The sequence below is a fragment of the Sciurus vulgaris genome, assembly GCF_902686455.1.
Source record: "Sciurus vulgaris genome assembly, chromosome: 4".
NCBI classification, from domain to species: domain Eukaryota; kingdom Metazoa; phylum Chordata; class Mammalia; order Rodentia; family Sciuridae; genus Sciurus; species Sciurus vulgaris.
Genome location: NC_136464.1, coordinates 96,241,350 through 96,253,022, shown reverse-complemented (window position 1 = coordinate 96,253,022; position 11,673 = coordinate 96,241,350).

The window sequence follows — 11,673 nt, the reverse complement described above, 5'->3', positions numbered from 1 at the left end:
GATGTTGATTTTTCAAATCAGATAATTAAAAGATAATTAGTTTAATGCATTGATTGATTATTTACAACTCTATAGCAGTTGGATTATTTCTTGCATCAGAAATTAGTTTTTAAAATATTTCTATAATGTTATTTTGAAACATCTTATTTTAAACACATCATTTTTACATGGTGCTGAGAATCGAACCCAGTGCCTCACACATTCTAGTCAAGCTCTCTACCACTGAACTACAACCACAGTGTCAGGAATCATTTTTATTGATAAGGAATAGTCCTGTTCCTTATCATAAATTCCATTTTCTTACAAATAACTGATACTTTATTAACACTTCCTTTTATCATTATCTTCCCATTTTGAATAAATATTCCAGCCCTCTGATTTTTTTACTTCTTTAATGTGATGAACAATTTAGTTAAAATATGATTTTGCATGACGACCCTGGTTGTTAATACAAAAGAATTGGTGTAATTTCTCTCTAGTCTCATCCTGTGAAGACTTGTAAATTGGGAAATAATGAGTACAGGGTTTTTTGGTTTTTGTTTTTTGGAAAAGTATTAGTGTAATTTCTTTCTAGTCTCATCCTGTGAAGATGTGTAAATTGGGAAATAATGAGTACAGGGTTCTTTGGTTTTTGTTTTTTGGATTTTTTTGTTTGGTGTGCATGCAAGTGTGTGTGTGTGTGTGTGTGTGTGTGTGTGTATGTGTGTGTGTGTGTGTGCCTTGTACAGTAAAAGGAAAAACAATGGATTATAGTTAGTAAATCATAGATAAAAATCTTCAGTGTTACTACTTTCTTGTTTCATAACATGAGTATCTCACCTTGGACTTCTGAAGTTTATCCTTAATATTCTGGGCTTCCACAACTTAGTCATTCTCCTATATATCTGGGGCTCTTTTATTATTAGAAGGATAACGTTACCCTCTTTTCCAGGCCTGGTATTTTCTACTATTTTTAATATTGACCGTATCAAATCCTTGTTGTTCCTCCTTTCAGATTTCTGATTTCTTTGGTTTCACTCCAGACAAAAATTTTGGGGAATGGAATCTACTTGATTTCTTCACCTCACTTTTCTAACAAATCAACAATAAAATGTCAGATCTAATATTACATAGAATGAAAGTAATTTGCATGGAAAGCTTAATTTCCTAGAAGAGAAGAGATAGGGAGAAAAGGAAAGCATCATTCTTAATGTGCAGTTAACTTTGATGGAATAAACAGGCACAGCTTCCCAGATGTAGCTATAAATCTGTTATCATTACCATCAGGAGTGTTATTACCAGTGTTTTAGAATGGCTTTCTGTGTTCTGGACTTTGTGCTTAGTTTCCTATATAATGAATACTCTTCACATCCACAGAATGAAGGAGTTTGTATTCTGGTCCCATTACATGATGATAAACCTGAGGTATAGGGGGTCAAAATGATATTTTCAGACCTTCCATTTGATGATGCCAGAATTATAACTGGAATGACTTGTTTTGAAGTCCATTTCCTTAATCATTGTACTATTATGAGTTTATACTAAACATTGAACTATGAGAATGATATTAAAGTCACCTCAAGATAAAACAATTAATTCTGTGGAAACATCATGAAAGACTAAAGTAGAGGGTGTTCAGTGACACCCAAAAATATTTTGTGTTTAGAATAGAATTCGTTAATGATGACTTTCATAAAATTTAATTTTCTTATTTTAACCACCTTAACAAAATACATCCCAAAAGTACTTAGTTTGCCTATTAAAATTTGGAATGACAAATTATAGTCAAATTTTGGTTCAGGAAACAAAGATATGAGTTGTATTATGGCAGTAAAATTAATGATATAAAACTTGGGTCTGATATATTATTAGAGTCTCTGACTTCTTCTGGCCAGCTCTCCTAAGCTCAGTCTAGCCATGCATTCATAGATGATTGTGAATAATACTCAGAAAAATCCTGTGGGTTTGGATCTATTTGATCAGAAGCAAGTTGCGGTTTTGTTGGCCTGACAGAAGAGAGTAGGCAGCTATGTCTTCCACTACTTTGTCATATGGACACTTGCCAACAATGACGTTAGTTCTTTTGAATTGAATCTAATCCTTTGTAGATGGAGCACCTTTCAAGGTTTCTTTGGTTAGAAGCGAGGAAAGAAGTCTCTGTTGTCTGATTTTCTTATAAACTTCGAAAACTAGATTTGCAAATTGAAATTTAAAGGAACAGGAAGCATTTTGACAGTATATTAATGCAAGGTGATAATACTCAATTGGAGATTTTAAAATGTTACAAAATTTGAAACTTTTTGAGCACTGACACAACAAGTAGAAAGTTCTACAATGAACCTCATGTGACATGTCTCAATCAAATTTCATGCACACTAAAAATATTATAAAAAGTTACTTTCAGATCTTTAGGCTGTATGCATAAGGTATATAAAGTATAAAGGAATTCCACATTTAGATTGAGGTTCTATCTCCAAGTAATCTCATTATGTATATGGAAATATTTCAAAATTTGAGAAAGTATGCAAGTCAAAACACTTCTAGTCTGAAGCACTATGAATAAAGGATACGAAACCTATACATGCATAATGACCCTAGATTTGAGGAAGGTTGGTATGCTCCTGTTCCCATGAACATGACTATGGCATGGATTTACAAAGCCTCCTTTCTATGGTTATATTGCATTTGAAGTTGTTTTCATTAGTTCTATTGAAATAATTATATTAATGCTAAAAACTTTGAAGATACCATGGACCAAGTGAGCCTAAACATGTTGTGGATATTTTCAAGAAGAAAACATTTGTGGCCAGCATCCACAACCAGTTTTGAGGAAACTTCAAGATTTTCAAATACAGAAAGTAAAATCTTGCATCAAAGAACTCATAGTTGCTAATCTTAATAAGGGCCCAAAAAAGTAAACTCTAACAAATAAATTACTAAGAAAATAACACAGTCACATCAATATTTATAGTAGCTCAATTCACAATAACTAGATTGTGGAACCAACCTATATGCCCTTCAATTGATGAATGGATAAAAAAAACTGTGGAATATATATATATAGATATATATATATATATATATATATATATATATACAATGGAATATTACTCAGTCATAAAGAAAAATAAAACTATGGCATTTGTAGGCAAATAGATGAAATTGGAGAATATCACGCTAAGAGGGAAATGAGAGTGATGAGGGGCTGGGGTATGAAAGGTAGTGGAATGAAAAAGACTTCATTACCCTATGTACATGTATGATTGTACAAATGGTATAAATCTACATCATGCACAATCATAGAAATGAAAAATTATACCCCATTTGTGTACAATGAATCAAAATGCAGACTGTAAAAATAGAAAATAATAAATGTTTTTAAATTAAAAAATATAGAGCAGTCTAAAGAATTATAAAATGTAAGGGTTTAATTACTTATCCAAAAGCATTAGTAGATCACTTAAGAGCATGGAAAATATCAGGAAGTAAACTGCATAAGAATATTACTTTAAATGGAACAATAGGTTTATAGATCAAAGTATTAACTGTGCTTGTGTTTATCACATCAAGATCATTTATTTTGCATTATTTAGTATTATTCCATTTGCTTCTCAAATTGTCTTTAATATGGCAATTTTATTCATGTAGGTTGATTAAAATATATAAGCTGAATAAAATATATAAGTCATATAAGATGGAAGTTGTGATTCACAATAAGCATCCAGCAGTTATTAGAACTGAAAATTGACTTCATTGACAGTAATCATTCAAATCATATTTATTTCCTGAATTATCTAATGAGGTTGATGTGACTTTTAAATGTTCTTGGCTTTAATTAAGTAACAACTAAGCAATCTTTGGTGTCCATATGATATGATTGTCCCTTGGGTAAATTGTGTGAAGTGTGTGAAAGGTAATATAGTATAGATACTCATTTTCAAAGACTTAGTTGTAGAACTGTAAAGAAGAAAACAACACATGAAAAGCATTAAAAAACAAAATTATGAATGTGTAAAGCTAGAATATATGATACAAATGATTTGATAATATGCTATTATGATACATGTAAATCATACCTAAAAGTAAAAGAACTCTGAAATGGAGGCACCAGTAAGATCATCAGAGATGAAAACTTAACAGAAGGTTGAAAGATGGAACTGGCTATAAATAAAAGCATATGGGTGGATGGGAGAGGCAGGCATGAAAGAAGAACATTAGGAACACTGGCATAGGGAGCAACTGAATATGTTGAAGAGAAGGTTTTGCCAAGAATTCTGCCTGGAGGAGTGGAAGTTAATGGTCAAAATGGGACCATTTATCTATGGAATTGAGTTTAGGATAGATTTTTTTTTTAATTTTTTCCATTTGAAACTGAATTTTTGAGCAAAGAAAAGAAATTTAAATTAGCATATATTATAAACCATATAGTACATTTGTAGTTGGTGATAATTAGGTGTTGAGGTTTGTGGAGTAATGGTAAAGTTTGTTTAAAGGCAACTGGGAATAACAACTTTTGAAGGATGCTCAATAATCTCGTGTACATTAAGTGAATATTAAACTAATATTAATACTGATGCATATGTAAAATGCATTAGATGACAAAGGCAATTCAGTCTTCGGGAAGACATTCAGTCTTTCCTCAGGTTAACTTTATACAGGTTTGAACACTCCTTCTTAGTGACAGAGTTTAAGAGACAAATAGAGGAAGATCAGAGAAGTATTCCACAAGTTGTATTATAAAGAGAACAGTATCCAAATAGTCAGAATTATGAAAACTTTTAAGACGTAAAGAATAAAGTACTCAATGCTGCATAGAAGATCAAGTAGAATGAGTATCAAACATGTCTTTGGATTTGATAACTGGAAGATTGTTCTGAAATTAGACAAAGGGTTCCATTGAACTTGTAGCAGGTAGAAAATGAGCAGGTATAAGAAAGAGGATACTCTTTTCAGGATTTTTTTTTTTTTTTTTTTTTGTGGTGCTGGGGATTGAACCCAGGGCCTTGTGATTCTGAGGCGAGCACTCTACCAACTGAGCTATCTCCCCAGCCCTCAGGATTGTTTCTGAGAGAAAGAAAACATAAATTTACATGAACATCTTGATGGAGAAAATGAGAATTATAGCAGATGTGGATTGTTTGATTTGTTTAAGAATGTCATTCCTTGAATTTATCTTTAAACCATTAGAACAGAGGCTAAGGCATATGAGAGCTATCACTGTTTCCAGTGCCTAAAAAGGAGCAAATCAAGAGTGCTGATGGAGCCTGGGCTTGGTGACATACACCTGTAATCTCAGCAACTCAGAAGGCTGAGGTAGGAGAATTAAGTGTTCAAAATCCAGTCTCTAAACTGGTGAGGGACTAAGCAGTTCAGTGAGACCCTGCCTCTAAATATAATATAGGACTGGGGATGTGGCTCAGTCACTGAAATTGAATGTCCCTGAGTTCAAATCCTCGGTACCAAAAAAAAAAAGAGTGCTGGTGGAAGGAGTGTGGGAGAACAAAGAAGAGTTCTTAGACCTTCAGAGTCATGTGATTTTCTGCGATGACTGTTTTAAATCCTTGTCATGTATATGCACATGCACGCATACACACACACACACACACACACACACACACACACGCACACACCACTTTCTCCATTCCTTTATTAACCAGTTCCACATATAAAGGCCCCAGAATACCCACTGTAGCTTTGCCAGTATTGTTGTTGTTACAGTTAGTATATTGGTAACCCTCAAATAGGAATATTTTGAATTTCTCTGCCAAAATTGTTTTTTTCCCATGTCAATAGTATCATAAGTCAAATTTCTAAATTTTAAGGAATAGACTTGTTTTAGTATGCAACTGAATAAAAATGTAAAGAAGACATCATGATATCTTGGGACCTACTCCTCCTTTCTTTTCACATATTAAAATGCTCCATAAAATGTTTTCTGTTTCATAATGTTGCCTTTTCCCCTGAGGTTTTTATCATTACAGGTCACCAATCTTGTGAATTAAAAACTCTGAAAATAACTGGATGCATTATTTCAGAATCAGGATTTTTATACTAACTAAAATCTCTGATGGAAAACGCACAGGGAAATCTTCACTTGCTTTTAAACTCTCTGTTCTCAGTAGAAAGTTCCTCAATTTCTAAAGAGTTCACTGTCTTCTCTCAGCAGAGTTTTTAATAAGCTGGTACCTGTACAGTCCTGTACAGGGTTCATTATAAGTATAATAGACATATAAGATGAAAAACCAAGTGAATTAAAATGGTAATGGACCATGGGAACACTAATTTTAAGGAATTGGCAAAAGATACAATACAACAATTTTAAAGAAACAGCAGAAACTGAAAACATTACCACAGTTTGTATTTGAAAATGCAAAGAATAATATCAAAGTGTTTGGAAAAGTCATGGAATGGTTTCCTAAAAAATGTGAGTAATTATATGTTTCTAAGGTGTGTCTTTTTGTTGACTAATATGTTAAATAAAATACACTTTGTGGAGATGAAATTTAACAAATTATTTTACCTCTTCTTTTTCTTGACACAGACTACTTTTTCATATTTTTCATAGCCTTGGTCTTACACTCTCCAGACATCATATTTACACAGCCCTACGAAAAGCAAGACTACAGTTTGTTAAATAAGCCTGCTGGAATCTGACATTACTAATATCTAGTTAATAGGTATTAACTAGAGGTGAACTCCCAGAGGTCAATAAGCAAAATGGATGTTCCAATAATTCATTATCTGGTCTTATTGGCTGTTTGTGTTCAAAACCTAGATAACATAGTTGGAATGCCTGTATATTATGACAAATATATGAAGTACCTACAATAGTAAAAAGCAAAAGTGGAGAAAACTTACTCAACCTGCAACCTTTTTTTTTTTCTTTTTTGCATAGTGATTTGCACATTATCAAGAGCCAAAATACTTGGTTTCTTCCTCTGGACTCTATCATATCCTAGTTCAATACTTCCCCTGTCTGGCATTAAGTTTCTTATGTATACAATATGGTTCATAATGGTGCTATGACACAAGTTTGTAGTAAATATTAAATAAAATGCCAGGAAAATACCTGGTAAGGTGGAAGCATTCTATAAAGGGTTGCTCTTGTTATTTAACTATGTTTTTATTTTTTTAAGGAGAAAAAATACATACATAATGACCCTCTCCATTTTATAAAATAAAATAAATTAAATAAATTTTGGATGATGTATTACAAACAGAAGAAAGATAAAATGAAAACATTTAATTTTGACACATGTTCCTTTGTTATTCTAATTGCTAACTTTAACAAAAGAGTGTTGACATTTTGGAGAAATGGATGTTTTAGTGAATATTACCATTTCTTTGTTCTTAGTTTAGACATTCACTCTATGAACCACCAATCTAAGTAAAATCACACAAGGAGTCAGTGCCTAAAACAGGACAAAAAGTAATGTTGTGATTCAAGTAATAGGAGAGAATATAAAAGTTCTGCATTTTATTTTCATGTATATCATTTACTGCAACTGGAAAGAAACAAATTATAATCATAATTGAGTCAAGACATTTTCAGAATATTTAGATGGGTTCAAGTTTAATATTCTTTTCCAAAAGACCAAGAGAATTAGGAGTTTCATAGTCCAAGCCATCAACTGTCTCTAAAAATTAATGTTTACTATTCTGCTTTAGTAACTATGGATTATCTTTCTTCAGTAAATGCCAACTCTGGTCTTGTTTATTGAGTGTCTGTATCATTAATATTTCCAAGGGACTCTTTGACCTCAGTGTATACTTCTTTGGCATAAGCACTTGTATTGTCAGCACTTCATAGCTGGCAATGTAACTTGGAATATTTTACATTTAATACTGGAAGAATATTATGATGTAAAGAGGTCAAGCATACTGAAAATTAGGAATGGTGTATTTAGGCAAGATTTTGTTGAAAAAGAGGAAAAGGGGGATACAACATGGAAACAAAATCTTTAAAGAAAATTAAATAGCAATTAAAATCATAGGCTTAGAGTGTGTAGTCTACGTGTGTTCTCACAGACTTGGGGACTCAATTTCATGTGGTCAGCATTTTACTCTATGTTTTCTGCTTCTACTACTTTCAGTCATTTCAGTCATATGTTGAAGAACACTGACAATAGTAAGACTACTTGTTAATATTAATGCCGAAGAAATTAAAGCACTTAAGGATTATAATGATGCTTGTATTTTATTTTTATTCACAGATTATACAAAATCAAAAATAATATTTAGTGAAGTTGGGGAGGCTGCTTTTTAGAGATAACTGAAAATATCATGTTCATTCATTGTTTTGCAATTTTGTTTTTTATTTTGTTGTTTGGATTTTTTGGTAGATCCTTAGAATTTTTGACTTGGGCAATAATATGGTTTGGGAATGGAAAGAATATTAAATATTTCTTTTTAATGTTATTCTCCTTTAAAATTTATCAATTTATGCCTTGAGATTTTTAATGTTTTTTACAGATGTGTTTATAAGTGCTTTTTCTTTCTATAATATTGATGATCTTTATGATGCCCCTCATTTTTTCTAATAATATTAATTTCTTTGTTGCCTGTTAATATGACTACTCCAATTATTTTATGCTACAATTCACAAAAAATATATTTGTCCTCTTATTCTGAATTTATTTTTGTTAAAGTATACGTTCTTTAATTTCAAGTGCATTTATCATAGGTAACATAAAATCGGATCTTCCTTTTTAGCCCAATGTCCCAATTCACTATATTTGGAATATTTCATTCATTCATATTTAATGTAAATGTTTATGTATTTGGATTATGTTTGCCATTTGTTGTAGGTTTTCTATTTCTTTAAATGCTTTTTGTCCTTCTGTTTCTATTTTAAACTTTCTTGGGTGTTACCACACTTAGTGGGTGTTACCACACTAAGAGTTTAACACAGAAATTACCATTTTGATTACTGACTTTTAAACCACATCTCCATGAATTTTTTAGTGTATTCTGCAAAGATTTTGTATACATGTCTAAATTATTGCAGTATTACAGTCAACTGAATTATTTAGTCCAAGTTGGTATTGAATTATTTGTGGTTAAATATAGGAAATTTTCACAAATATAACTGACTTAGTGCCATGCTGTCATTACAATATATGTCATATATGTTATAAAACCAAATTTGCAGTCCTGTGTTTATTTTAACCAGTGACATGAATCTTAAGTAATAGTATTTGAAAACATATCCTATAGAATATTATGGAAGGGAAATTATAAACAAAAATTCTCACCCTTCCATTCAATTATAACTACCCTTCCAGTTTCTAGCAGTCATCAATAAAATAAAGGGAAATATTATTTTTATAAGGGGAGGTACATATTTCTTGTAAATTATTCTGGTAAGTTTCAAATGTGATATTCTGATGTGATATTCAAATGTGATATTCAGTTTAGAATTTAGATAATTTTAGTTTTATTTTGATTTTATGTATAGAACACACACACACACACACATACACACTCTTGGTCTTTATTTTATTAAGCCTGGAAATGCCTTTCTTCATTTGGTTGTGTTTGAGGACTGTACTATAACAGAGATTTTCATATGAGTTAAGAATTTTCTGAAATATAAATTTCCTTACCTTAAATTATACAGTAAAATTTCAAATATGGTGAAAAATGGTTGACCCCATTGGCATCAATTATCAGTTTATGGTCAAATTAATTTTTGAACCTATATAAAAAGTTACTTTTTAATATTTAATGTAGTTTATAGTAAGTTTTTTTATTGTGTTTTATTCTATGATGACACTAAAGTTATGTGACTAGTGGGCACAGGAGCATACACCTATAATCCCTGCAATTTGGAATCTGAGGATTGGGAGTTTGAGGCCAAGTTCAGCATCTTGGGGACACTTTGAGCAACTTAGGAAACCTCTGTCTCAAAATAAAAAATAAAAAGTTCTGGAGTGTAGCTCAGTGGTAAAGTGTCCCTGGGTTCAATTTCCAATTTCAAGACAATAATAAAATAAAAAAGATATGTGACTAATTTTTTGTACATATCATGAGAATCATGTAGGATTGAATAACTTTTTTTTCAAACAATAGGGGATCTTCAGTGTAGAAGAGATCAATTCTGATGGAAAGCAAAGCAATTTATGAAGTCCTAATCAGAGATGCAAAGCACATTGTTTGCAAAGTAAACCTTGTGGAAATGAATATGAAAGGATACAAATGAAGACACACACTAATGGCTGCCTCATTTCCCAAGCCTGGTGTTAGTCCTGCTGTTCTGAGCATGCCACTCAATGATGACCTCATCAGTAACATAAGTTGCATTCAGCTATCTGGCATCTAGATGGCAGCTTACAAAATATAAACAGTGCTTTTAAATAGACTATAAAGCCTGACTATAATCTTATGAATTAATAATAGAAATACCTGTTACCTCATTCCATCACTTGGGTACACCCTGCAAATTTCTCCGATAGAAGTTATTTGGACAAAAAAAAAAGTGTGTGTGTGTGTGTGTGTGTGTGTGTGTGTGTGTGTGTGAGAGAGAGAGAGAGAGAAAGAGAGAGAGAGAGAGAGGGAGAGAGAGAGAATACAAATGCGTATTCTTATTTGATTTTATGTTGTTAAAATATAGTATATGTGTATACCAACAGAGTAAATAAAACAGTAATTTGGGAACATGGTTGTGACTCTGCAATATTTAGTAATGAGACATTGGAGTGAGCCTACAGTGGTTCAGAACCTAGCACACAAGAACAAGGCAGTGCAACTTCTGGAGTTAATAAGAGTTGCTTTGTCCTATGGATGATAGTGACTCACAGAAATGTGTTACCATTGAAATGTTTTAGCAATGATATTTAATCTTGTTTCAAGGGAATCTTCCCTAAACTTGAGTGACTATCACCATTTCTTTTAAGATGCCTGAAACCTGTGAAAAGAAATTTCTTAAAAGAAAAAAGAACAGAGTCATCCTCTTTATCATCTAAATGTAGCCATTCTGGTGTAGTCCCTTTTCTTTAGATCTGCTACTGGATTTGCCTGCAGGTATTTTCATGGAGAAATGCAGGTGATATTTTGATGGTAGGTGTCAACAAGTCTTAGTATGAGAGATGGAGCATAGTTGGAGATGAAAGATTTATTTTTATTTCCAGACCCCATTTTCCAGTTACCATAATTTCATGCAAATAAAAATGTGGATGTCATTCCCCTGAATAATCTCTAAAGTATTATAAGAAAAAATGTATCTTGTGAGGCATTTGTCATTCAAGGCACAGCCTGTGTCTGTCAACACAGATAGAGACAGGGAGAATGCATGAGTCATATTTTTGTGGCCACTTGAAGTGTCTTTCTTGATACATACACTAAAAATAGGAGACATTTCTTGATAGGAATCATAGGGTAAGAAAATTCTTCCTACTTCTTGCCTGGGAAATAATGTAAGGAAAAAGTGATGGTTGGTGCTGTTTCTTATATTATAGGTAGAACAAAGTAAGCACAGGAGAGGAAAATCACCCTGAATCATGGATGTTGTATGTCATTTTCATGGACCAGGTGGAGATGTTAACACTTAATCAGTCTCTCTGGCATTATTTCCAGTACATATTGCCAGATTTGTCACCATGAAAGATGCTTTGAACTTCTACTCATGTGTCAAGAGCCACAGGCTGCAGCATCAATGACATTCCAATCAGGGAGGGCATCATTTCACATTAGTTT